This window comes from Moschus berezovskii, chromosome 16 (genome assembly GCF_049115385.1).
Source record: "Moschus berezovskii isolate FMDL1 chromosome 16, NW_MosBer_1.0, whole genome shotgun sequence".
Taxonomy (NCBI): Eukaryota; Metazoa; Chordata; class Mammalia; order Artiodactyla; family Moschidae; genus Moschus; species Moschus berezovskii.
The window spans coordinates 65,638,293-65,664,323 of NC_142475.1; the positions used below are offsets into that span (position 1 = coordinate 65,638,293).

At 44.4% G+C, this 26,031-nt stretch overlaps 1 long non-coding RNA gene across 1 annotated transcript; it reads right to left on the bottom strand.

Annotated features, from left to right (window-relative positions):
- Positions 1 to 4,130: 4,130 nt before the first annotated feature.
- Positions 4,131 to 24,960, bottom strand: LOC148775262 (uncharacterized). Its single transcript, XR_016039314.1, has 3 exons — positions 24,819 to 24,960; positions 21,737 to 21,824; positions 4,131 to 5,321 (listed from the first exon to the last, which is right to left on the bottom strand). It is a non-coding gene; the product is annotated as an uncharacterized LOC148775262 (long non-coding RNA).
- Positions 24,961 to 26,031: the final 1,071 nt, after the last annotated feature.

Here is a 26,031-nt window from a genome sequence, read left to right on the forward strand (position 1 = left end):
GCACCTGGCCCATTAGACAGGCACAGTGAAGGAGTTTCCCTTCCCTCTCCTTTTTCTGAGATGCATTCTTCTTGTTCCAGGCTGAAAATAAACAATTTCTAAACATGTTCTTTGATTGATTGATTAGATGTTTGGTGTTTTCCACAACAAAGGTCCATCTAGTCAAAGCTATGGTTTTTCCAGTAGTCGTGTATGGATGTGAGAGTTGGACTATAAAGAAAGCTGAGCGCCAAAGGACTGATGCTTTTGAACTGTGGTGTTGGAGTAGACTCTTGAGGGTCCCTTGGACAGCAAGGAGATCTAACCAGTCCATCCTAAAGGAAATCAGCCCTGAATATTCATTGGAAGGACTGATGCTGAAGCTGAAACTCCAATACTTTGGCCACCTGATGTAAAGAACTGACTCATTGGAAAAGACTCTGATGCTGGGAAAGATCGAAGGCGGGAGGAGAAGGGGACAACAGAGGATGAGATGGTTGGATGACATCACCAACTCAATGGACATGAGTTTGAGTAAACTCTGGGAGTTGGTGATGGACAGGGAGGCCTGGTGTCCTGCAGTTCATAGGGTCACAAAGAGTCGGATGTGACTGAACGACTGAACTGAACTGAACTGATTTTCCACAATCGTAGTTTTGACTATCCATGAGCAACTCTGGGGCTTCCCAGGTGACACTAGTGATAAAGAACCTGCTTGCCGATGCAGGAAACATAAGAGACATTGGTTCAAACCCTGGGACAGGAAAATCCCTTGGAAGAGAGCATGGCAACCCACTCCAGTATTCTTGTCTGGAGAATCCTGTGGACAGAGGAGCCTGGCAGGCTACAGTCCATAGGGTTGCAAAGTGTTGGACACAACTGAAGCAACTTAGCATGCACACATGCATGAGCAGCTCTGAAGGCCTCTAACATGGTAGTGACTCTGAATTTAGCTGAAGTCTGGAATTAGAATTACAGAAGCATAAAGATGGCAAGAAGGGCAAGTCATTTAGCAAATGAATCTGACCGTATTAGTCGGGTAAAGACTGGGCTGCTCTAACAAAGAGGTCCAAAAATGCAATGGCTTAAACAATATGGAGAATTCTCTTTCATGAAACAGCCCTGAGGTGAGCTGTCCAAGTCATCAAGGAGGCTCTGCTCCATACAGTCGTTCAGGGACTCAAACTCCAATGTCCTGTTGCTCCACCATCCCCTATGCTAGAATATTGTTGCTGTCTGCCTGGTTCAAATTGAGTCACCATCACAGCTAGGTTCCAGTCTTCAGAGTAAAGAAGGGCTTTGTCCAGTGACCCAAGTCTCAGACCCACAAGTGGCACATATCACTTCTACTGGCAAGCACTCAGACTCTTGTGTGCGTGTGCTCAGTCATGCAGTCGGGGCTGACTCTTTGAAACCCCATGGGCTGTAAATCTCCATGCTCCTCTGTCCATGGAATTTTCCAGGCCAGAATACTGGAGTAGGTCGTCATTTCCTTTCCCAGAGGATCTATCCGACCCAGGGATCGAAACTATATCTCCTGTTTTGGCAGGTGGATTCTTTACCATGTGCCACCTGGGAAGCCCAAACTCAGGTCCTTGGCCACATCTAACTGCTGAGAAGGTTGGGAAATGCAATTTAGCTGACTAGCTACAAGCCCAGCTACAATCCTAATAACAGGACAAATGGAAGAATGGATTCTTGGAAGCCAACTCATCAATCTGCCTCCCTGGCTGACGATCAAGCATCTGCAGGATATGAGACTTTGTTGCTAGTCACCATAGGTGCTTCACAGAAGCATACTGCTCAACCCAGCAGTTTACAATCTGCGGGAGTTGATAAGCCATTAGACAGGATACTGTCTCTCCAGCTCAGCTACAGACCTTCCATTCCTTGTTTTTATAACCCAGGCCAAATTCACAATTATTTTATATTTTTGGCCCCTGTAGGCATTTGAGTCTGGGCCCCTGTTCTTTAATATCAATTGTAATACTTATTATTGAGGCTGAGTACCACTATCTAGATGTTACAACAGAGAGTCATACCACCCATCATGCCACTCATAGGGCTGTGTTATGTGCCACATCCTTTCATCCCGGTCAGCTTGCTGCTCACCAAAACCAGTGTTCTTCTCTTCACCCTGGGCACACAGCTAGACTACATTTCCCAGCCTCCCCTGCAGCCAGGTATGGCCATGGGACTGAGTCCTCTCCAGTGTAACATGAATAGAGACATTACTCAGGCCGGCCCATAAGACCTGCATGTACTCTAACTTCTGGTTAAAGGGATGGCTAGAATGACCTCCAGGGTGACCTTAGGAGCTACATCAGTTTTCCCAGATGATTAGATGGAGAACAGCTAGCGCCAACTTGAAACCTGTAATATGAACCAAAAACCCTTTCTTAAACCATATATGTTTGGGGCCTATTTGTTACCACAGTTAGCCCATCCTAAGCAGTACACTCTATTTTATAAGTGTGGCTATGGGCACACAGAAAGGTCAAGACATCTGTTCAGTGTAACAAAGATAATGTGGAATGCAGGGGTTCAAACCCAGATCCACCTGTGTTCCAGATAACTCTTGTGTGTCTTTTAGCCAGGTTTATTGAGGTATTAGTTATATGCAACAAAACTGATCTTTCTTAAGAGGACAGTTTCATGACTTTTGATAAATGCAGTCATGTACCCATTAACGCAATCAAGATACAGAACATTTCTGTCATTCCCAAAAGGTCTCCTGTGCTTTTTGGCAGTCAGCCTCCTTCTATTTATTCCCTCTTTTCCCTGCCTTTGGCAACCATTCACCTGATTTCTGTCTCTGTACTTCTGGAATCACAGACTATGTGGCCTTTCAAGTCTGGCTTCTTTCACTAAGCTTAATGATTTTCAGATTTGCCCACATTGTCTCATATAGCAGGAGCTTATTCCTTCTCTGAGAAGTGTTCTAATGCATGGAGGTACCACTATTTGTTTACCAGCTGATGAAGATCTGGGTTTTTTCCAAGTCAGGGCTGTTACAAGTACAGTTGCTATGAATATTCACATACAGGTATATGGGTGGACTTACATTTTCATTTCTCTGGGGACTGATGGATCAGAAAGAAAGTATATGTTTACCTTCATAAGAAACTGCCAAAGCATTTTCCAAAGTGATTTCCCAGATTTTTACGAACATGGCACCAAAAGTGAAACATGAAGCCCTTGTTTCAACCAAAACATAACCCAAAGCAAAAGCTTTAATAACCAGGGAGACAGTGCTGAAATGTGTCCAAAGACATCAACACAATGAAGAGCCACATGCCACTTACCTTCCAGGAGCCCAAAACACTGTGGTTCCAGAGGCAGCCCAACTAATGGAGGACAAGCATCCCCAGGAGAAACAAGCTTGACCCCTGGACCGTCAAGTTGGTCTGGCCATGAAGTTGACCATAGAGATCAAGGTCACACTGGTGTTCACCAAGGATGATATCAAGGTCAATAAGTGTGAGGTCACACACACTGTGGAGAAGCTCTACTGCCTTGACCAGCCAACCCTCTGACCAGCTCTCACAGTGAGAAAGCAGTGTGCATTTAATCCCTGCCTATAGTACATTGGATGTGGGGGGGGGGGGAAATTGTGATCATCTAACCTGAGTTTGGTTGGCTAATTCTAAATATAATATGTTTTTTTAATTATCTTACTCCATTTTGCATTCTCAACCGCAATGTGTAAGAATTCCAGTTGCTCCAATTTTTACTAGCAGTTGGCATTGTCAGTCTTTTGAACTTTAGTCATCCCAGTGTCTGTATATTAATATTTCACTTTGGCTTTAATTGACATTTCCCTGATGGCTAACAGTGCAGAGCATCTTTTCATGGACCTCCTAGCCATTTGTACATATTCTTTGGTAAAGTGTTTATAAAAATATAATCTTTTGTCCATTTCTTAATTAGACTATTTTCATCACAAATATTTTCTCCCAGATTGTGGCTTATCATCTCATTTCCTTAAGAGTGTCTTTCAAAGGGCATACGTTTTCATTTTGATGAAGTAGAATTTATCATTTTTTTCTATTATGGTTTTTGTTTTCTGTGCTGTCATTTTTTTATGGTTTGTATTTTCTGTGCTGTCAGTTTTTTTATAAGATTTAAAATTGTGTTTAGGCCTCATCCAGAGAATTTTCTCTGCAAGATGAAATGGGATGATTTTAGAAGGCTAAATTTACACATCAGATTTATTTGGGGGGCGGGAGTAGGGAGGGAGTAACTGACTTTTCATATGGTGTGTTGTGACTTTTTGAAATTTGTGCTAATGACATTAATCACCAAATGAGAAAGAAAAAATAATAGGGTAATTCGAAAAGGCAGGTTAGAAGTTTTGTGAGCATTAGATTCTCTTAGCAGAAGCCTGATTAAGGAGGTAAAAGAGGATGGAGTCTTGCTAAATGAGCAGAACACAAAAACAAGGTTCACGGGCCTGGCACAAACTACCTGAAACCTGCAGGCAGGTCTCCAACCCACAACCTGCACTTGACCAAAAGAAAATGATTTCTACTGCTCAACGAGGCTCCCTCCTGGAAGGGCCATTTATTCCCTTTCATGCTAGGCAGACTTTAATAAGCAAAGCACACAACTTCTTGCAAACAGCCCAGGCAGGAGGATTAACTCGCTATTTTCCCTGCTATTACAACCAGTCAGATGATTCTGGAACAATTTGAGTCCCAGTGTAGCAGGAGGGGCCAACAGTAGATCACAGATTTCCCATGGCTCTTGCAGTGTCCTACTGGCTGCAGAGCCCATTGGAGCCAACCCAAGGAATTTCGGGGTTGACATTATGTGGCTGCCAAGCCTACAACTGCTGACCCGGGCTAATTTGAGACAGCATCCGTGCCTGCTGCTGTGTTATAGATTCATTCCGTAGCCATTCCCATCAGGGCTTGTCCCAAAAAAATGGCACAGAAGGTCACATGGTCTGGACTCATTGAAAGTAAAAGGCTGTCTGTCTAAATCTGGATTTTTAAAGAAAGAGACACACTGGGTAATAAAAAAGAAAGTCCCTGAACTTTGATATTGGAAGGCTAGAGATAGACTTGCCAGATTTACTAGCTGTGTGACCAAAAGCAAGGTGTATTCCACCTCCCTGGTCCTCAGTTTGTTGTTTAGTCATTAAGTTGTGTCCAACTCTTTGCAAAATCTATGGCTATAGCCTGCAAGACTCCTTTGTTCATGGGATTTCCCAAGCAAGAATACTGGAGTAGGTTGTCCTCTCCTTCTCCAGGGTATCTTCCTGATCCAGGGGTCAAATCCACGTCTCCTGCATTGCAGGCAGATTGTTTTAATCACCTGGGAAGCCTCAGTCTCCTCACCTATAAAACAGGAATTGATGAAATCACAAAGAGTACATGTAATGATGCGAAAGTGCCCAGCTCAGTTAGCCCTTGGCCCACAGTAGAGTTCTTAGTAAATATGAGTCCCCTCGCTGCCCCTCTCTCTTCTTTCCCCTACAGATAGTTGGAGAGCAAGTCAGTGAAATAAACAGCTAGAGTTAATACTCAGCCCCCTCAAACGTCAAGTTGGAGCAGCCACTATGGAAAATAGTATTGATATTCCTTTAAAAGCTAAAGATAGAGCTACTATATGATCCAGCAATCCCACTCCTGGGCATATATCTGAAAAAGACAAAAACTCTAATTCCAAAAAGTACATGCATCCCAGTGTTCATAGCAGTACTGTTTACAATAGCCAAGATATGCGTGTGTGCTCAGTCACTTCAGTCATGTCGGACTCTCTGCAACCCCATGGACCATGGCCCGCCAGGCTCCTCTGTCCATGGGATTCTCCAGGCAAGAATACTGGAGTGGGTTGCCATTTCCTTCTCCAGTGATAAAGTATGAAATGAGTGAAATGACCGAAGTGAAGTCGGTCAGTCCTGTCCGACTCTTGGCAACCCCATGGACTGTAGTCCACCAGGCTCCTCTGTCCATGGAAGCAACTTAAATGTCCATCAACTGACAAATTAAGATGTGGTGTGTATACTCATTGGACTACTACTCTGCTGTAAAAAGAAAAAATATTGCCATTTGCAGCAACATGGATGAACCTAGAGCTTATCATACTTAGTAAAGTAAGTCAGACAGAGAAAGGCAAATAAATATTGTGTGTGGAATCTTAAAAAGTGATAAAAAATGAACTTGTTTACAAAACAGAAACAGACTCACAGACATAGAAAGCAAATTTATAAAGGAAGGGGAGGGATAAATTAGGAGTTTAGGAATTAACTGATACAAACGACTATATTTAAAATATAGATAAGCAACATGAATTTACTATATAACCCAGGGGAAAACATTCAATATCTTGCAATAATAGTAATAAAATAAATCTGAAAAAAAGTAATAAAATAATCTGAAAATATGTATATATGTGTAAATAACTGAATCATTTTGCTGTGTACCTGGCACTAACACAATACTGTAAATCAACCAGACTTGTGAACATGGACGTATTGTATGACCTCTATGTGTTCCAGCTTTCATATTTTTAAAGAGTGTTCTGAAGGGAGAAACCTGGGCTGGAATATTGATCTGGGCAACATCAACAGTGAAAGCAGAAGCAGCTGCTTAAGTGAAGTGTGTTCCAAGAAGAGAAGCAGAGTGAAGTCAGAACAGGGATTACACGAGGCCTCAAGGGTCAGCTGGAGGGTAGGGTGAAAGTTGAAGGAAACAAGAAGAATGGGTCCAGTAAGTGCCCAGTGAAATGCAGAAGCCACACAGCACTAGGGAGAAAAGATCTCATACATCCCCAGGGCACTTGACACTCAGGAGCTCATTTATTTCAGGGAAGAGATGGAGGTAAAGGTGGTGGAACCATGAGGTAGTCAGGTACAAGTTGTGTCTAAGTTGAAAATGATGGGGGAAAAAAGGAACTACAATTATAAAGCTAGACTGGCCCAGTGGTTAAGACTTCACCTTTCAATACTAGTTCGATCCTAAGATCTCACGCCTCATGGCAAAAAAAACAAAACATAAAGCAGAAGCAATACTGTAACCAATTCATTAAAGACTTCTTAAAAGAGGGAAAAATACTAAAGTCGGTAGGGTTAAGTCATAATGTCAAGACAAGGAAGATCTGGTGCATCAAAATGTCACAGGAAGGAAAGGGAGAAGATAAGGACAGAAAGACATCAGGAGCCAGGAGTTTTGCAGGGTCAGTGTGGGAAGCCAACGTCCAGGTCACCGCAGTGTTTGGTGAAACCCTTCACAGGGGGCTGTTGGATGAACTTGCACAACATTGATTCCTGAGTGATAGAGAGCAAGGTCAGGGTGGTAAACAGCCCTGGTGACGCTGTGACATGGCACTGGGCCAGGGATGGAGTGTGTACCTGGGATTCCACCTGAATCTCCAGAAGGTGCTAGGAGCAGGGGGAAGTTGGAGAGTCACTGTGTTTGTCTATGGACTGCTCAGAAGGATGATCCAGTTATGAGTTCAGTTCAGTCAGTTCAGTCACTCGGTTGTGTCTGACTCTTCATGACCCCGTGAACTGCAGCACACCAGGCTTCCCTCTCCATCACCAACTCCTGGAGCTTGCTGAAACTCATGTCCATTGAGTAGGTGGTGCCATTCAACCATCTCATCCTCTGTCGTCCCCTTCTCCTCCCGCCTTCAATCTTTCCCAGCATCAGGGTCTTTTCCAATGAGTTCTTTGCATCAGGTGGCCAAAGGATTGGAGCTTCAGTTTTAGCATCAATGAATATTCAGGACTGATTTCCTTTACAATTGACTGGTTTGATCTCCTTGCAGTCCAAGAGACTCTCAGGAATCTTCTCCAACACCACAGTACAAAAGCAACACTCCTTCGGCACTCAGCTTTCTTTATAGTCCAACTCTCACAACCATACATGACTACTGGAAAAACCATAGCCTTGACTAGACAGACTGTTGTCAGCAAAGTAATGTCTCTGCTTTTTAATATGCTGTCTAGATTGGTCATAGCTTTTCTTCCAAGGAACAAGTGTCTTTTAATTTCATGGCTGCAGTGATTGTGGAGCCCAAGAAAATAAAGTCTCTCACTGTTTTCATTGTTTACCCATCTATTTGCCATGAAGTGATGGGACCGGATGCTATAACCTTCACTTTTTGAATGTTGAGTTTTAAGCCAGCTTTTTCACTCTCCTCTTTCATTTTCATCAAGAGCCTCTTTAGTTGCTCTTTGTTTTCTGTCATAAGGGTAGTGTCCTTTACATATCTGAGGTTATTGATATTTCTCCCAGCAATCTTGATTCCAGCTTGTGCTTCATCCAGCCCAGCATTTTGCCTGATGTACTCTGCATATAAGTTAAATAAGCAGGGTGACAATAAACAGTCTTGCCATACTCCTTTTCCAGTTTGGAACCAGTCCACTGTTCCACGTCCAGTTCTAACTGTTGCTTCATGACCTGCATGCAGATTTGTCAGAAGGCAGGTCAGGTGGTCTGATACTCTCATCTCTTTAAGAGTTTTCCACAGTTTGTTGGGATCCACACAAAGGCTTTAGTGTAGTCAGTGAAGCAGAAGACTTTCTGGAATTCTCTTGCTTTTTCTATGACCTAAATTGGATCATAAGGGTGGACATGATCTCCACTCCTCGCTGGAATCTGTGAAGGTCATGGTCCATCAGGGACAGCAGAACAGGAGGAGGAGCAGAGACTTGTGAGATCTGGGGAGAAAGCGCCGTCATCTGGGGATCTGGGTAATAGTGGTTGGGACTCAAGTCTCCCTTGTCCTTTGCAAAGTACTTTCACGGGTATTATTTTAGTTTTGGAAGGATTAGTTCCATTGTACAGAACTGGGAAGCAGTTGGCTTATTCAAGATCACACAGTGGGGCTGCAGTGATTGTGGAGCCCAAGAAAGGGCTGGGATGGAGACCTCTATTTCTGTGATTCACGGTTCAACTCTCCCCCTACCAGGGTGCTTCTGAAATCAAACATGCATTTCTTAAGTACTCTTGTGTGCTAGGCACCACGTGAAGGCACTGACAATGAATTTCATGAGTGGCAGACGTGTTAGTTGTTTGCCCAACACCTACTCCACACTCTTTGTTGCTACTGAACTCTGATTTAATTTGAGGTAACAATGCGTATTTGACTGGACCAAACAGCACATGACAATCCTGCTTCTCAGTTTCCTTGCAGCTTAAAGGTGTAAAGTGACCTATTTCTGGCCAACAAGGTATAAGGAAAAATTCCCCAGGTGGGCTTTCTGGGAAGACTATACTTTAAAAATTTTTTTTTGGCCATCTTAGTTCTCTGACTAGGGATTGAACTCAGGACACAGCAGTGAAACCACTGAGTCAGTGCTGGACAGCCAGGGAGCTCCCCTCTACTTTCTTGAGAAAAAAGGACAGGCTCAGCTGTGTCCCCCCGTTTCCTTCTGCTTCCCTAGTCACCTTTCTCCTGCCTCACTCTTGACATGAGGCCTCGGGATGTCAACCTTGCATCCTGCAACCATGAGACCGCAACACCAGGATGTGGAAGATGAAGAGAACTCATGCCTCTGGCAGCATTGTTGAACAGCTGAACCAATACCTGCATCCCCCACAGAACCTTTATTTACTCTAGCCATTGGTGCTAGACTTCCTATTACCCGCAGATGAATGTATTATAATTGATAAACAGGCCCACTCAGTGAGGCACGCCCCAAAACTAATAATCCAAGTGGATTCTATTCTATTCTATTTATTTGTGTGTTTACTGATACCAGGTGCCATGGCCGATTGTATGTGTTACCTTGACTGGATCACAGATACTTAGTCAAACACCATTCTGGTTGTTTCTGTGAAGATGTTTTTGGATAGGATTAACATTTAAATAGGTAGACTGAGTAAAACAGATTGCCCTGCCTAATGCTGCTGTGCCTAATCCAATCAGCTGAAGGCCTGACTAGCTCAAAATCTTGGCTATTCCCCCAACAAAGGGAATTCCTCCTGCTTGACTCTCTTCAAGTAAGAGCATTGAGGTTGCTTTTTTTTTTTACTGCCTTCAGGCTCTAACAGAAACATCAGTTCTCCTGGGTCTCCAGTTTGCCACCTGCAGATCTAGGAACTTGAGAGCCTAGATAATTATGTGAGCCAATTTCAATAAATAAATAATAGACAGGTAGATAGACAGATAAATCCTATTGGCTCTGTTTCTCTGGAGGACCTTGAATAATACATCAGCTATCTTTTTTGTTTCCTACACACACTTGTATATAGAGTCAGAACAGTTATTTTCACAATAACCCAGAAATGGAAATAGTTCATGTGTCTATCAACAGGAGAATGGACAAACAAACTGTGATGTATCCATACAATGGAATACTACTGAGCAATAAAAAGGAACCACTGTTGGTTCATGCAAAATCCTGGAAGCATCTCAAAAACATTATGCCGAGTAAACAAAGCCAGACCTAGAAGACCGCATACTATATGGCTTCATTTATATGAAATTCGAGGAAAAGGTGACTCTGATATATTGTGGTTATAAACAGATCAGTTGTAGCCAGGATTAGGTACAAGGTAACTTTGGCATCATAGAAATATATTCCCTATCGTTATTATAGTGGTGGTTACATGGGTGTATACACTTGTCAAACTCACTAAACTTTTCTTAAAATGGATGTACTTTATGTATGTCAATTATACCTCATTAAAGTTGATCGTGAAAAAGAACATTTTTTAAATTTGTGTTGGGTCACACAGATGGAGATAATCCAAATACATATAAGTAAAGAAATGGAGGAAAGAAACACCTAATGTCAGATAAAGCCGGGGGAAAATCATTTCACAAAATATATACATATCAATCACTTAATCAGGTGCAGCTACAAATTGGGATTTGAGCTTCCCAGAAGCCAAAGTAGAAAAAGAAATATTCAGAAGCTTTCATAAGTCCATAAGAGAAAATCATAGTGTGCATAAAATAAAACTGGACCACAGATGGGGACTTCGCTGACAGTCCAGTGGCTAAGACTTGGAGCTTCCAATGTAGAGGGCCCAGGTTTGATCCCTGGTCAGGGAACTAGATCCCTCATGCCACAGCTAAGAGTTGGCATGCCGCAGTGATGATCCCACTTGCCACAGCTGAGACCCGTCACAGCCAAATAAGTAAATAAATTTTTTTACAAAAGTTGGACCATAGAGATATGGTGGCTTCTGAGTATGACGGGAACACAGAGAAGGAAGTGACTAACTCTGTTTGGGAAAACCAGGAAATGCTGCAGAGATGAGAGTAGGCGAAAAAGAAACAGCTAATGATGACTATTCAGGGAGCATGGATGTGAGACAAGTGGGATTGGACTTCTGCATGGGAAACAACCAGCCTAACTCATTTCCTAGATGTCCTTCAACTCTGAAGAGCTGGTATCAAAGGTCGCATTCTCAGGAAGCAGGAAGAAGGCTGGGGCCTGAGGAAGGAACTAGTATCCCCGCAGCCAGGAGGGGCATGTACTCTATTTACCCACGAGTGGGCCACAGAGCCATCCAAACGAGGCACAGACCCCAGCCAGTCCCGGGCTGGAAGGCCTTTGTCGGCTCAGCACTCACCCTTTCGCTGCTGACTGGTGGGGTGTGGGGGGTCCCCAGGGAGGCTCAGAGTCTTGGGGGAGTCAAAGCAAGCAGAAGTCCCTACAGAGCATTTTCATGTTTTAGCAGGCGCTCCCTGCCCACACGGATGACCTCTCCTCCCTTCCGCAGCCAGAGTCATGCCTGATTATCACCAGCTAATGAGAATTCCTGGGCTTGGTCAACAGCCCACATTCAGGAATTTGCTATTCATGAGAAATGTCAACTTTACGAAAATGCGCCCTGTGGGTCAGCTCTTTTTCCCACATTCAGGGTTTACAGCTGACGGGAGTTTGTTTCACATGATCTGCTGATGGGGGAAGAGGTCGTAATCCAGGAAACTGCTCTGGCAAATCACCCCTGAGCCAGCAGAGCCTTCTGGAACGTTCTTTTTATGTTTCCCCTTAGAAACCACTTGGAAAGGGAAGCGTTGGGATTTAAACAAGGCTCCAGTGGAAGACATGGTGCCCAAAGGGATAACAGAGCAGACAGAGGAAGCCACCACAACCTGAATTCATTTTTCCCAGTGTGCACACAGAACGGCTGCTGGATTGAGAGGAATACTGGAAACTTCACAGGAACTGCAGGGTGATGACATGAGAACTGTTATTCAGGAGTATGACATTTCATGATACGACATCACTTTATTCATTGACAAGACTGAAAGTATTAAGTCCCCTTTGCATAAGTCAGACAGAGGAGAAATATATGGCATTGCTTGTATGTGTAATTTAAAATAAAATAATATAAATGAGCTTATAAGACAGAAAGAGACTCACAGACTTAGAAAACTGACTCACGGTTGCCAGGGGGAAGGGACAGTTAAGGACTTTGGGAAAGTCATGTACACACTGCTATATTTAAAATGGATAACCAACAAAAACCTATTGTATAACACAGGGAACTCTGCTCAATGTTATGTGCCAACCTGGATGGGAGCTGGGTTTGGGAGAGAATGGATACATGTATATGTTTGACTGAGTCCCTTCACTGTTCATCTGGAACTATCACAACATTGTTAATCAGCTACACCCTAATACAAGATGGTTTTGGTGTTAAAAAATAAAATTAAAAATAAAAAAGTCCACTTTGTACCACAAGCGCACTTTCTGGCCCTGAGTAAGTGGTGGGACTCATTTCAACAAAGCACCCACCCCTTGGAGAGCACTGCCCTACACCTGGTCACTTGACTTAACTTTTTTGCTCCTAAACTGACTTCTGGACCAACAGACGATTACCTTCATAAAGATAACAGTGCCATCCTATGGAGTTCCAGCAGGGCCTGTCAGGATATTTCTGAAAATGAACTTTCTTTTGTGAGGAGACCCTGGATTTTCGGGGTTTGGCAAAATAATTCTGGATGGAGCCACGCACAGGAAATACTAAAACTCTACAAGATCTCTCAGAGAGAAGGAAGGCTGGGCTCCCACTGGCCCCTGCCCCGTCGCCCACACCCTTCCCCATCAAGCAGCACTGGCTCTCCTCAAGGGCCCACCAGCCCCTGCCAAGTTCCAAAGAACCACGACAGCACAGAATCAACTAAATCCTAATGACTGGGTTTGTATGGCACCCCGAGGTTGACAAGGGCTCTCAATCAAGCCCCCCACAGCCCAACAAGGAAGGTTCAGAAGGCTTTACCAAGACTAGGAAACGGGGGCCCAGAGAAGTGCCCCACGTCACATAGCTAGTTGAGGGGGACATCGCCTAGTTATCAACACTTGGGTCTCTGCAGTCAGAGGAATCTCGCTGAAACCCTGGCTGGCTGCGCTCAGCTTATTACCTCACTCCCTGGAGCTCGTCTCCTCCCCTGCAAGAGGGCGCAGGCTCCAGGAACAGAGTTTGGGGGCCACCCTGCCAGGGGGCTCAGCTCCATCATGTACCAGCTGTGTGATTGTAGGCAGATTACTTAACCTCTCTGTGCCTGAGTCTCCTCTATAAAGAGGGGATGATATTGGTACCCAGGGCACACATAACACAGTAACACTCACAAGCATATGTGGGGAGAAAGAAGCCAAACCCAAAGGGCCACGCTGCGTGATTCATTATATTTGATGATCAAAAACAAGCCAACTGCTTAATGAGCATAGGATTTCCTTGCAGAGTGCTGAAAATGTTTTGGAACTAAATAGAGCTGGTGGTTTCACAACCCTGTGAATGAACTAAACATCACTGGATTGCGCATTTTAAGTGGTGATTTCTGTTATGTGAATTTCACCTTAATTAAATACAATTTTTTAATGGACCAAACTCATCTTCAGGGATGCATGTCAAAAGAGAGATCACTTGGGTGTGGGGAGATGGTAAAAACTGGGAGAAAACACGAGGGAGCCTGCTGGGAAATGGCCTGTATCTATCTCAATGTGGGTGCTGGGTGATCGCAGAGGTAAAAACCGATCAAGCTCCACGCTTGAGATGCATGCACTTAGAGGGCTGTTATGAAAACTAAATGAGGGCACCCTCAGCAAGCTCTTTCAACAGCTCTGGCACATAATAAATGCTCGATAATTTGTAACTCCCATTCGTAGCATTATCTCTTACTGTTAGAAGGATCGGATGATGCAATATACACAGGGCATTTAGTATCGGAGCTGGCTTTTCATACAGCCCTCCAATAGAGGCAATTTTCATCCATTTAAAACTGAACCCAAACTTTCTGGCTTAAGATTCAGAGTGTTCTGCAAAGCACCATGCTGCTCACTCCTGGGGGTCAGTTTGACATTAGTTTTGTGGGGGAAAAAAGCCCAAGACTTAAGGATTAGGGGTTGGTACAACATAGCACTGCCTCTAGACAAACTAGGTTACTTCCCCCCGGGCCAGGTAGAAAGCAAACCATTTGCCATCACGCAGGCAGAACATGGAAAGGAAAGGCATCTCTCATTCACCTGAAGGTTGATGGTGTATGGGGAGAGACTATCCTTGCTAAATCCTGGCTTTCATTGGGCCCTGACAAGCAGAGCCTATCCAGCTTATTAACATGCTCATTTTATTTGCCTCCTATGCTGCTGGGTTACGTTTGATTGGCAAGCTTCATACAAACCTGAAAGACTGACACCCTCCCTCCGTTGGGCCACTCAGTCTCAGGTATCAGGACATCCTCACCTCTCAGGACATGAGTGGTTTGACAGCCTTCATTCATTGTGTGTCTGTCCTTCCAAATTCAGCTCTCTGCAGGCATCAGTCCTGCTTTAGGGCTTGGTTGTCTTTTCAGCCCAAGAAGAGCTCCTGGAACTTAATAATAGGGACTGAAAAATGCCTGAGGAAGGAACGGAGAGAGTCAGGGCCTCCCTGGTCAGGCAGACCTTTCAGAACAGAGTCATTTCCCCGCCTTCTGATCCAAAGAAGATTTGTTCAGGAAGAAAACCCTGAAGCAGAAAGAGGCTGATCTCGAGTGTGAAAGGCAATGGCTTCCTGGTTCATTATGAGCCCATTTAGAAAAAGTTATCAAGATTCAGAAACTGCAGTAATTTTTGCTTTGGGTGGGCAGGAAGTGGAGGGGAGGGTGAACTTAGGTACAAAAAAAGTTTGTGTAATTTTTTTGTTTGTGTAATGTTTTTGTTTTGTTTTCACCCTTATCTCTTATCAGCATGGTAATTTCACAAGCATAGAGTGTCAACCACAACACATTTTCATCTAAACTAACTGAATTTAGATCTTAAAAGTAAGTACAACCTCTTACCTCCATGGTCTTCCTCCCCAAAACCCATAACTCCAGAACTGAGCATGAGAAAAGCATCAGGCAAATCCCAATTGAGGAACAGTCTAGAAAATACCAGACTGTTACTCCTCAAACCTCATTAAAAGGTCAAACTCAAAAGGTCATCAAAAGCAAAGAAAATTCTAGAAACTTTCATAGTCAAGAGGAGCCTTAGGAGACACAAAACTAAGTGTAACATGCTATCATACATGGGATCCTGGAACAGGAAAAGGACATTCAATAAAACTAAAGAAAGTGAAATAAACTGGATATTTAATTATTAATATTGGTTCACTAATTGTACAAAAAAAAAAAAAAGTCCCATTCTAATCAGTCAGTCAGTTAGTCAGTTCAGTCGCTCAGTCGTGTCCGACTCTCCGCGACCCCATGAATCACAGCACGCCAGGCCTCCCTATCCATCACCAACTCCCGGAGTTCACTCAAACTCATGTCCACAGAGTCGGTGATGCCATCCAGCCGTCTCATTCTCGGTCGTCCCCTTCTCCTCCCGCCCCCAACCTTTCCCAGCATCAGAGTCTTTTCCAGTGAGTCAACTCGTCGCATGAGATGGCCAAAGTATTGCAGTTTCAGCTTTAGCATCAGTCCTTCCAATGAACACCCAGGATCGATCTCCCTTAGAATGGACTGGTTGGATCTCCTTGCAGTCCAAGGGACTCTCAAGAGTCTTCTCCAACACCACAGTTCAAAAGCATCCATTCTTCGGCGATCAGCTTTCTTCACAGTCCAACTCTCACATCCATACATGACCACGGGAAAAACCATAGCCTTGACTAGACGGACCTTGGTTGGCAAAGTAATGTCTCTGCTTTTTAATATACTATCTAGGCTGGTCATAACTTTCCTTCCAAGGAGTAAGCGTCTTTTAATTTCATGGCTGCAATCAGCATCTGCAGTGATTTTGGAGCCCAAAAAAGTAAAGTCTGACACTGTTTCCACTGTTTTTCCATCTATTTCCCATGAAGTGATGGGACCAGATGCCATGATCTTTGTTTTCTGAATGTTGAGCTTCAAGCCAACCTTTTCACTCTCCTCTTTCACTTTCATCAAGAGGCTTTTGAGTTCCTCTTCACTTTCTGCCATAAGGGTAGTGTCATCTGCATATCTGAGGTTATTGATATTTCTCCCAGCAATCTTGATTCCAGCTTGTGCTTCTTCCAGCCCAGTGTTCCTCATGATGTACTCTGCATATAAGCTGAATAAGCAAGGTGACAATATACAGCCTTGACGTACTCCTTTTCTTATTTGGAACCAGTCGGTTGTCCCATGTACAGTTCTGACTGTTGCTTCCTGACCTGCATACAGGTTTCTCAAGAGGCAGGTCAGGTGGTCTGGTATGCCCATCTCTTGCAGAATGTTCCACAGTTTATTGTGATCCACACAGTCAAAGGCTTTGGCATAGTCAATGAAGCAGAAATAGATGTTTTTCTGGAACTCTCTTGCTTTCTCCATGATCCAGCGGATGTTGGCAATTTGATCTCTGGTGCCTCTGCCTTTTCTAAAACCTGCTTGAACATCTGGCAGTTCACGATTCACATATTGCTGAAGCCTGGCTTGAAGAATTTTGAGCATGACTTTACTAGCGTGTGAGATGAGTGCAACTGTGTGGTAGTTTGAGCATTCTTTGGCATTGCCTTTCTTTGGGATTGGAATGAAGACTGACCTTTTCCAGTCCTGTGGCCACTGCTGAGTTTTCCAAATTTGCTGGCATATTGAGTGCAGCACTTTCACAGCATCATCTTTCAAGATTTGAAATAGCTCAACTGGAATTCCATCACCACCACTAGCTTTGTTCGTAGTGATGCTTTCTAAGGCCCACTTGACTTCACATTTCAAGATGTCTGGCTCTAGGTCAGTGATCACGTTATCGTGACTATCTTGCTCGTGAATATCTTTTTTGTACAGTTCTTCTGTGTATTCTTGCCACCTCTTCTTAATATCTTCTGCTTCTGTTAGGTCCCTACCATCTCTGTCCTTTATCGAGCCCATCTTTGCATGAAATGTTCCCTTGGAATCTCTATTTTCTTGAAGAGATCTCTTGTTTTTCCTATTCTGTTGTTTTCCTCTATTTCTTTGCATTGATCACTGAGGAAGGCTTTCTTATCTCTCCTTGCTATTCTTTGGAACTCTGCATTCAGATGCTTATATCTTTCCTTTTCTCCTTTGGTTTTCGCTTCTCTTCTTTTCACAGCTATTTGTAAGGCCTCCTCAGACAGCCATTTTGCTTTTTTGCATTTCTTTTCCATGGGGATGGTCTTGGTCCCTGTCTCCTGTACAATGTCACAAACCTCTGTCCAGAGTTCATCAGGCACGCTGTCTATCAGATCTAGTCCCTTAAATCTATTCCTCACTTCCACTGTATAATCATAAGGGATTTGATTTAGGTCATACCTGAATGGTCTAGTGGTTTTCCCTACTTTCTTCAATTTAAGTCTGAATTTGGCAATAAGGGGTTCATGATCTGAGCCACAGTCAGCTCCTGGTCTTGTTTTTGCTAACTGTATACAGCTTCTCCATCTTTGGCTGCAAAGAATATAATCAATCTGATTTCGGTGTTGACCATCTGGTGATGTCCATGTGTAGAGTCTTCTCTTGTGTTGTTGGAAGAGGGTGTTTGCTATGACCAGTGCGTTCTCTTGGCAAAACTCTATTAGCCTTTGCCCTGCTTCATTCCGTGCTCCAAGGCCAAATTTGCTGTTACTCCAGGTGTTTCTTGACTTCCTACTTTTGCATTCCAGTCCCCTATAATGAAAAGGACATCTTTTCTGGGTGTTAGTTCTAAAAGGTCTTGTAGGTCTTCATAGAACCGTTCAACTTTGGCTTCTTCAGCGTTACTGGTTGGGGCATAGGCCTGGATTACTGTAATATTGAATGGTTTGCCTTGGAAACGAACAGAAATCATTCTGTCGTTTTTAAGATTGCATCCAAGTACTGCATTTCGGACTCTTTTGTTGACCATGATGGCTACTCCATTTCTTCTAAGGGATTCCTGCTCACAGTAGTAGATATAATGGTCATCTGAGTTAAATTCACTGATTCCTAGAATGTCTACGTTCACTCTTGCCATCTCCTGTTTGACCACTTCCAATTTGCCTTGATTCATGGACCTAACATTCCAGGTTCCTATGCAATACTGCTCTTTACAGCACCGGACCTTGCTTCTGTCATCGGTCACATCCACAACTGGGTATTGGTTTTCCTTTTGCTCCATCCCTTTATTCATTCTAGAGTTACTTCTCCATTGATCTCCAGTAGCATACTGGGCACCTACCGACCTGGGGAATTCCTCATTCAGTATCCTGTCATTTTGCCCATTCTAATATAAGATATTAATAATAGAGAAGACTGGGTGTAGAGTACATGAGAACTCTCTGAACTATCCTTGCAATTGATCTGTAACTCTAAAACTATCCTATAAAAACTGAAGCTTATTAAAAATTTTTTCTCTGCAGAACATTGTCCAAAATGTCAGTAACCCAGTCCTACTCTCCACTCCCTTCCAAAATGTGCCTGTTCATCAAGACTTTAACACCTCAGAGATGCCACCTCTCTTGTATTTCTAACCCCAAAGTGCCAGACCACCACTCATGTAAGGTCAAAGACAACTGGGGGTCGGTGTAGGATGGGAAAACAACCACTGCCTTCATTCCTTCACTTCAAAAATGAAAATGATTTTAATATGCTTACCTGCAAACTAACAATTTACTTATTCCAGGTGTCCAAACTTGACAATTTTATCATGTATAAAAACTATTGTGATTTTATTGCATGCCAAGCACCAAGAAATATCCATGAGAAAGAGAGAAGCAGATTCTTCTCTCCTGGGACTGCAGGTTACATTTTAGGATGCATGATAGACATTTGGGCCAGGGAGGGGATGAGGGTATGGTAGGGACCAAGAGACCTTCTGTTCAGGGTTTGCTCCAGGTGCAGTGATAGGTGGTCAGGTACCATCGGCACCCGCTGCCCTGACCTCTCTTTGGACCAGAGAGATGGTTGACTGAGGTTTGATACAGCCTGCAGCATACAGATTACAGATTTTATCAGCCCAACTGATTGGGGGCTCGAATTTGGCCCCGAAGGCAAGGAAAAATGTCTTCAGGCACCCCCATTACTTCAGCAAGTCATTAGCAACTTTTCATTAGACAAACACTCCTTGAGTGTCCACTGAGTAACAGCCACTGTGCTGAGTGAGGGTGATCCTGCAAGATAGGTCTCACGGAGACCCAAGTCTTAGCGTGAGACACAAACCGGAAAACAGGCTGAGAAAATACAGCCTGAGGAGTGCTGCAGTATAGCAACAGATACCTGCAAGCCTTCCCCAGGCCAGAAGCCAGGAATGATGCTCTTTAAATATCAACTTTAGGTACTTCCTTGGTGGTCCAGAGTTTAAGACTCCATCCTGCCAATTCAGGGGGCACCCCAAGTCAGGGATTCCACGCGCTGTGGGGTGTGGCAAAATAAATCAACAGGTGTCATTGACAAAAGTAAAATGCATCTGTTTTAAGTGTTCCTAAACACATGAGTGAGTCAATGAGGCTGGCGTATGTACATGCCTGTGGAACCACCATCACAAGTATCATCTAGAGCCATTTTATCACCTTAAAAATTGCCTTTGTTAGTTCTAGAAGCCCTTTTGCAGATTGTATAGTCATTACCTGTGAATAGGGCTTCCCCTGTGGCCCAAGTGGTAAAGGGATCTGCCTGCAATGTGGGAGACCTGGGTTCAATCCCTGGGTTGGGAGGATCCCCTGGAGAAGGGAAAGGCTACCCACTCCAGTACTTTGTCCTGAAGACTTCCATGGACTGTATAGTCCATGGGGACCCAAAGAGTCAGACACAACTGATTGACTTTCACTTTCACTACCTGTGAATAAAGAGAGTTTTACTTCCTTCTTTTTTTAAAAAAAAAATTTTCCTTTAGTATCTTTGTACTCATTCCCTGTCTCCCCCACCCCCAATCCCTGGAAACCACTGATCAGTTTTAGTATTATAGTTTTCCCTTTCCTAGAACTCCCTGGAATCACACAGTCTTTTGTTTCTGGCCCTTTTCATTTAGCCTCCTGCCTCTGAGAATCATCCACATTCTGGGTATCAGTACAGTCCTTTTTGTTGCTAAGCAGTGTTCTTCCTTAGGGATGGACCGCAAGCATTTTACCCATTCACTAGCTGATGGACACTTGAGTTGCTTCCAGATTGGGGCTGTCGAGAGTAAAGATAATACTGACCTCAGTCTTAAAGGACAGAATCCCAGGGACTGGGGAGCCTGGTGGGCTTCCGTCTATGGGGTCACACAGAGTTGGACACGACTGAAGTGACTTAGCAGCAGCAGGGTTAGTCAGTCAGAAAAGAATATTCTAGAAACGGAGATCAGCAAAGGGAAGAAGATGAAGAAAGACTGGATGGAAGAGAGAGGAATGGCCATGGCACCGATGCTACGGGGAGACATTGAGAAGACACGGGGATTTTCAGCAGGAGGTTTGCAGTTTGGAGTTTGCAGATTGGAGTCTGAAGATGACCTGTGAGGACTGCAACTAGTTGTTTGTGATACTTGCCAGACATCCAGGAAGGGAGGTTTAATGAGAAAGGAGGCTTAAGGAGAACTGTTGAGTCCACGGTTGGCATACAACGGTTGAAGCTACGGGTGTTGGTGAGATCACCTAAGCAAGGAACATAGAGTAAGGAGTTGTTTGAGGGCTCATCCATCTAACCCTTGGGCATAGAAGAGCCAGGCTGAGCACAGTCCAGTGGTTAAGAACCTGGATTCAGGGCCCAGACTTCTGGGCTTCAAATGTCAGCTGTGTGACATGAGGCAAGTCACTTGATTTTCATTTCCTTTTCTATAAAACGGTTTATAATATACCTACTCATAGGCTTGATATAAAGATTAACTGATATTCATTCAAGCATAATTCTTATGACACCATTAGACACTTGCCCATGAGAGGAACTATATGTTCCGTTCCGTTCCATTCCGTTGCTCAGTCGTGTCCGACTCTTTGCGACCCCGTGGACTGTAGCCTACCAGGCTTCTCCGTCCATGGGATTCTCCAGGCAAGAATACTGGAGTGGGTTACCGTAAAAAGGAAAAGAAAAAGATAGGGTGTAGGTAGCAGGGAGAACTAAATTTAATGACATCTCCATGCATGGCAAGCTGAATGACACTGAGAAATTTAACATCTCTGAGCTGAAAGTCCCATACCTGAAAAACGAGGATAACTCTTCCTACCTTGCAAATGTATTAGAAGGCATAAATAAGTACCAAGTCAAAAGTAGAAACCATCAGAGACTTCTCTCTACAGGGTTAATCTTTGTTCCCTCCTTGCCTCCTCTGTGTTCCCATGGAACACAATAATTTCCAGAACTTCCTGCTCTACTGTGGTAGACTGTTTCCTGATGTATTAGTCAGCTTGAGCTAGGTTATGCTGCTTCAACAAGCGTCCCCTGATTCTCAGTGCCTTACAAGAACCCAGACTTACTTTCTACTCACCCTACGTGTCCAGCAAGGATTGCTTGCTCCTCTGGTCAGCTTCACTCTGGAACCCAACTGGACAGTGCATCCCATTTTGGGAACATTGCTGGTCGTCATGAGAAAGAGAAAAGAAAATCATGTTCAATAAGGTATTGACTTTTAATAAGGTATTTTACTTCCACCAAGAAGTAATACACATTCATCCTTTTCAATGATAATTGTTCAAAAACAGTGAAACTGTCCCATGGGTGTTAAACGTGGGCAATGATGTGCAATTTTCCTAAAAGAGGACAGGAGCACTCTATCCCAGCTGGGTTGTATCTGCTGATAAACCAAGAGCCTCTGGAAGGCAAAGACCTGGCAAGAGTCAAAGCCACACCCCCCAACCTGGCATCCTGCTCTCAAGGTTTGGTGAATTAAGTAAGACTGAGAGTTCTTTTGTCTGGCCTGGAGCATCTAGGTTTCCCCTCCTCCAAGTGGAAAGCCCTTCTCCAGACCTGTAGAAAGCTCCTGTAGAAAGGAAGTGAGCCTGCCGTCAGTAGAGGGCAAAGCAGTCACCCTTCCAGGTCACCAGAAGGCAGTGTGTCTGCTAGTGAGGAACCTCCCTCAGCTGCCAGATGCTCCCCAGCTCCCCAGGGGAGCTGTACCAAGCCCCTTCAGTATGTGGGCACAAGACAATAACTCCTCAAGCACTTTACAAGCATTGTTTCATTTGGCCTTCCAAGCATGCTTGTGAACCCTCTGAGGCAGGCAGATGGCAGCATCCCCAGTGGGCGGATGAGGCCAGCAAGACAGTGGAAACCAGGACTTCTCTGGCGGTCCAGTGGTTAAGACTTCACACTTTACTGCAGGGGGTACAGGTTCGGACCCCTGGTTGGGGGACCAAGATCCCACGCACCAGGAGGGCTTTGGGGCCAGAAAAAAAAAAAAAAGACAACAACAACAAAAAAAGACAGTGGAAACCCTTATACACAGCTTCCTCCTTCCATCTGTCCATCCTCCGAGGAGATTGTCCTCTGCCTTGAAGCTGTCTTCAGCCAGTCTGGCCCACAGGGGTCTGATCTCCAGGCCAGGGATGGCATTTGCACGGACACCACACAGCATGGCTTCCCAGGTGGCACTAGTGGTAAAGCATCTGCCTGCCAATGCAGGAGAAGTTAGAGACGCAGTTTCGATCCCTGGGTCAGTAAGATCCCCTGGAGAAGGAAACAGCAACCCACTCCAGTATTCTTGTCTGGAAAATCCCATGGACAGAGGAGTCTGGTGGGCTACCGTCCATAGGGTCGCAGTTGAAGTGATTTGGTACACACACGCAGCACCACCTTTAGTGCCACACTGTTGCTCTTCATGGTCTGAGCACACGTCACAGCTCACCCGTCTCCGAGGACAGCCTGCAGCTGGGCAAGTCCCCTCTGCCCCGGCTAGCCCTGATGCAGGCTCGGTGCCCTCCGGAGTAAGGATGGCAGCCTCCCAAGCCACCACCCACCTACAGCCTTTCCTCCTCTCACGCCTTCCACAGCCTTCCACCAGAGTCATCTGCCTAAACACAGCTTGCTGACTTCACTCCCCTACCTCAAAGCCTCCCTGAGCTCACCAAGGCAGCAGGACAAAGGCCAGATTCCCCGGCCTGGCATGTGAACTCTGGGAGTCAGCCCCAGCCTCCCTTTTCAATCTGACCCTCTGCCTTGCTGCTCCCACAAATATGACACTCCTGGCTGACTTCGCTTCCCCCTCCAGAGCCTGGGTTTCTACCTGTTCTTTCATCTGCCAGTTGTGTGACCACAGGCAAGCTATGTCACCTTTTTGGCCTTCCGTGAAACAAAGATAATAAAAGTACTGCCTCCTAGGACTGCTGTAAGGATTTAATGAGTTCAAATTCGCAAAGCATGACGGGTCTTGCCATAGAATGATGTGCCGTTATGATTCCCTCCGTGTTCTCTCCCTCCAGTATCTGCTTCCCCAGCCCTGTATCTGCAGAGCACAGGCTTCTGTGCTTCAGGACCCCTCTGACATGCCACCTCCACCACAAATGCTACCCAGAGCCCCCCAGAGCCCCATGGTGCTGTCTACTTTATCTCAACATCATAGTTAAATCTGTCCTCCCTTCACCAGATACCAAGGGCTTGTAGGTGAGCCCAAGGCTCGTTCCGCTCTGTGACCCCCACAGGCCCCGGCTGAGTTCTTGGCACATAGTGTGGCAACATGATTAGTGAAAGTCCACAGGCTCTGGGGTCTGACTGTCTTGGATTCACACCCTGGCTCTGACACGACTAGCTGTGCAATCCTGGGTAAATGACTTAACTTCTCTGAGCCCCAGTTGTCACAACAGAAAATGAGGATGACCATCTCAGCCTCACAGAGTTGCTGCAGGAACAAACCCAATAACCTTTGGACCCCCTGACACAGTGTCTGGTACAGAGGAGCCCCTCAATGAAGGTCAGTCTCCTTTTCACCTTTAACCAGGTGAATTCACATCCTCCATGGTTTGAGTGTAAAAACCTAGAGGGCAGGGATCATATGTAGGCCCTGGAGACTTTGGGAGCTCGAAGCAGATGCTTCCCAAATATTTGAGCACCAGATATCTGAGTAGTCTGAGGAAGGGCAGCATTGTGGGGACTGGGAGTGAGGGGCAGGATGCAAGCAGGAGGACTGGAATAAATTTTTATTTGTTGCTAACTTTCCTCTGGGCAAAGCCTCTGCACCATACCTCCTTCTTTTATTTTTAATAGATAATTTTAATAAGTCTATATTCATTTTGAAAATTGAGTCAATAGTCAAAAATCTTCCAAAAAAGACATCACCAGGGTCACTAGATGCTTTCACTAGTAAATTACACCAAACATTAAAGGAAGAAAGGATACAGATTCTCCACAATTTTTTCCAAAAAATAAAAGCAGAGGAGCACTTCTGAATTCATTATATGAGGGTAGTATTACTGCATTAATAATCACAACAGGTTGATGGGCCGTTCTGTTTAGATCACCTCTGTCCTAATGATTTTTCTGCCTGCTTGATCTATCGATCAGAGAGGGATGCTAATGACTCCAACTATATTGGTCAATTTGTCAATTTCTCTTACATTTCTAAATGTTTTCCTCACCTCCTTAAAGTGGAATGAACTTCACAGCTCCCAAGGCCTTCCTGTCCCACTGTCACCTCCAGAAGCTGTGAGATATTGAAGCTCCAGAGAACAGCCAGACCCAGCAGAGGCTGCCTTGCGGCTGCAGGAAAAAAAGGAGAAGCCATCCCATCTCGGTTGCAGCTCTATCTGACTTGCTGGGCATGGCCGTCCCTGCAGGCTGCATTCCGTGGCCCCATGCCAGGCTGCTGTGTAATACTCTCCAGTCACCCTCTTGTTACCTAACGCTTTCCTAATCTGCAGTTTACGCAAGACGAGTACAAATCTCTGAGAAACACCAAGAGAAACACGGACCAGGCACCTCCCTGGCTGGCCTGCGCCCTGCTTTGGAGCTGGCAATTTCATCTTGAAGGTACTTGCTGCTCGTTACCACGTGGGCTACTTGGTACGTGACTTGGAGCCCCACTTCTTACACGAGGCTACCCCAATCTGTACCTTCAGCCCTTCTCAGTCATCACTCACACTGGACTAAAAAGTATGCTACATGGAAGGGTGGGCAAAGTTTTACATCATTCAGTAAAGCAGATCTTTCAATCAATGGTGCTGGAAAAATTGGCTGATCAAAATTAAAAAAAAAAAAAAAGCCTTAACCTTTAGTTCACATCATGTATGAAAGTTCGCCCAATCTCAAGATGGATCATTGACCGGAATATAAAACTTAAAACTATAAAACTTTTACAAGAAAATAAAAGTAGGATAAAATCTCTATAACACTGAGCTAGGCAAAACTTTTCTTAGAGAGTACATGAACCATAAAAGAAAAAAGGGATAAATTGGGCTTTAAAAAAATGTAAAACTTCACCTCCTCAAAAAACATTCTTTAAGAACATGAAAAGACAAGTTATATTCAGAGAGGAACTATGTATTTGCACAACATGTATTGGATAAAGAACTTGCATCTGGAATATGAAAAGAATTCCTACAAGTCAGTAAGAAAACAAACATCCCAATTGAAAAATAGGCAAAATAGTTGAGCAGATAGTTCACCAAAGAAGAGATGGCAAATAAGCACTAGAAAGGATGCCAGACCTCATTAGACATTAGGGAAGTGGAATTTAAAACCACGGCAAGCTACCCCTACATGTCTACTAGGATGACTAAAATATTAATTAATTGACTAATTAACTAGTTAGATGACAATACAAAGTCTTGGTGAAGATGCAGAGCAATTGGA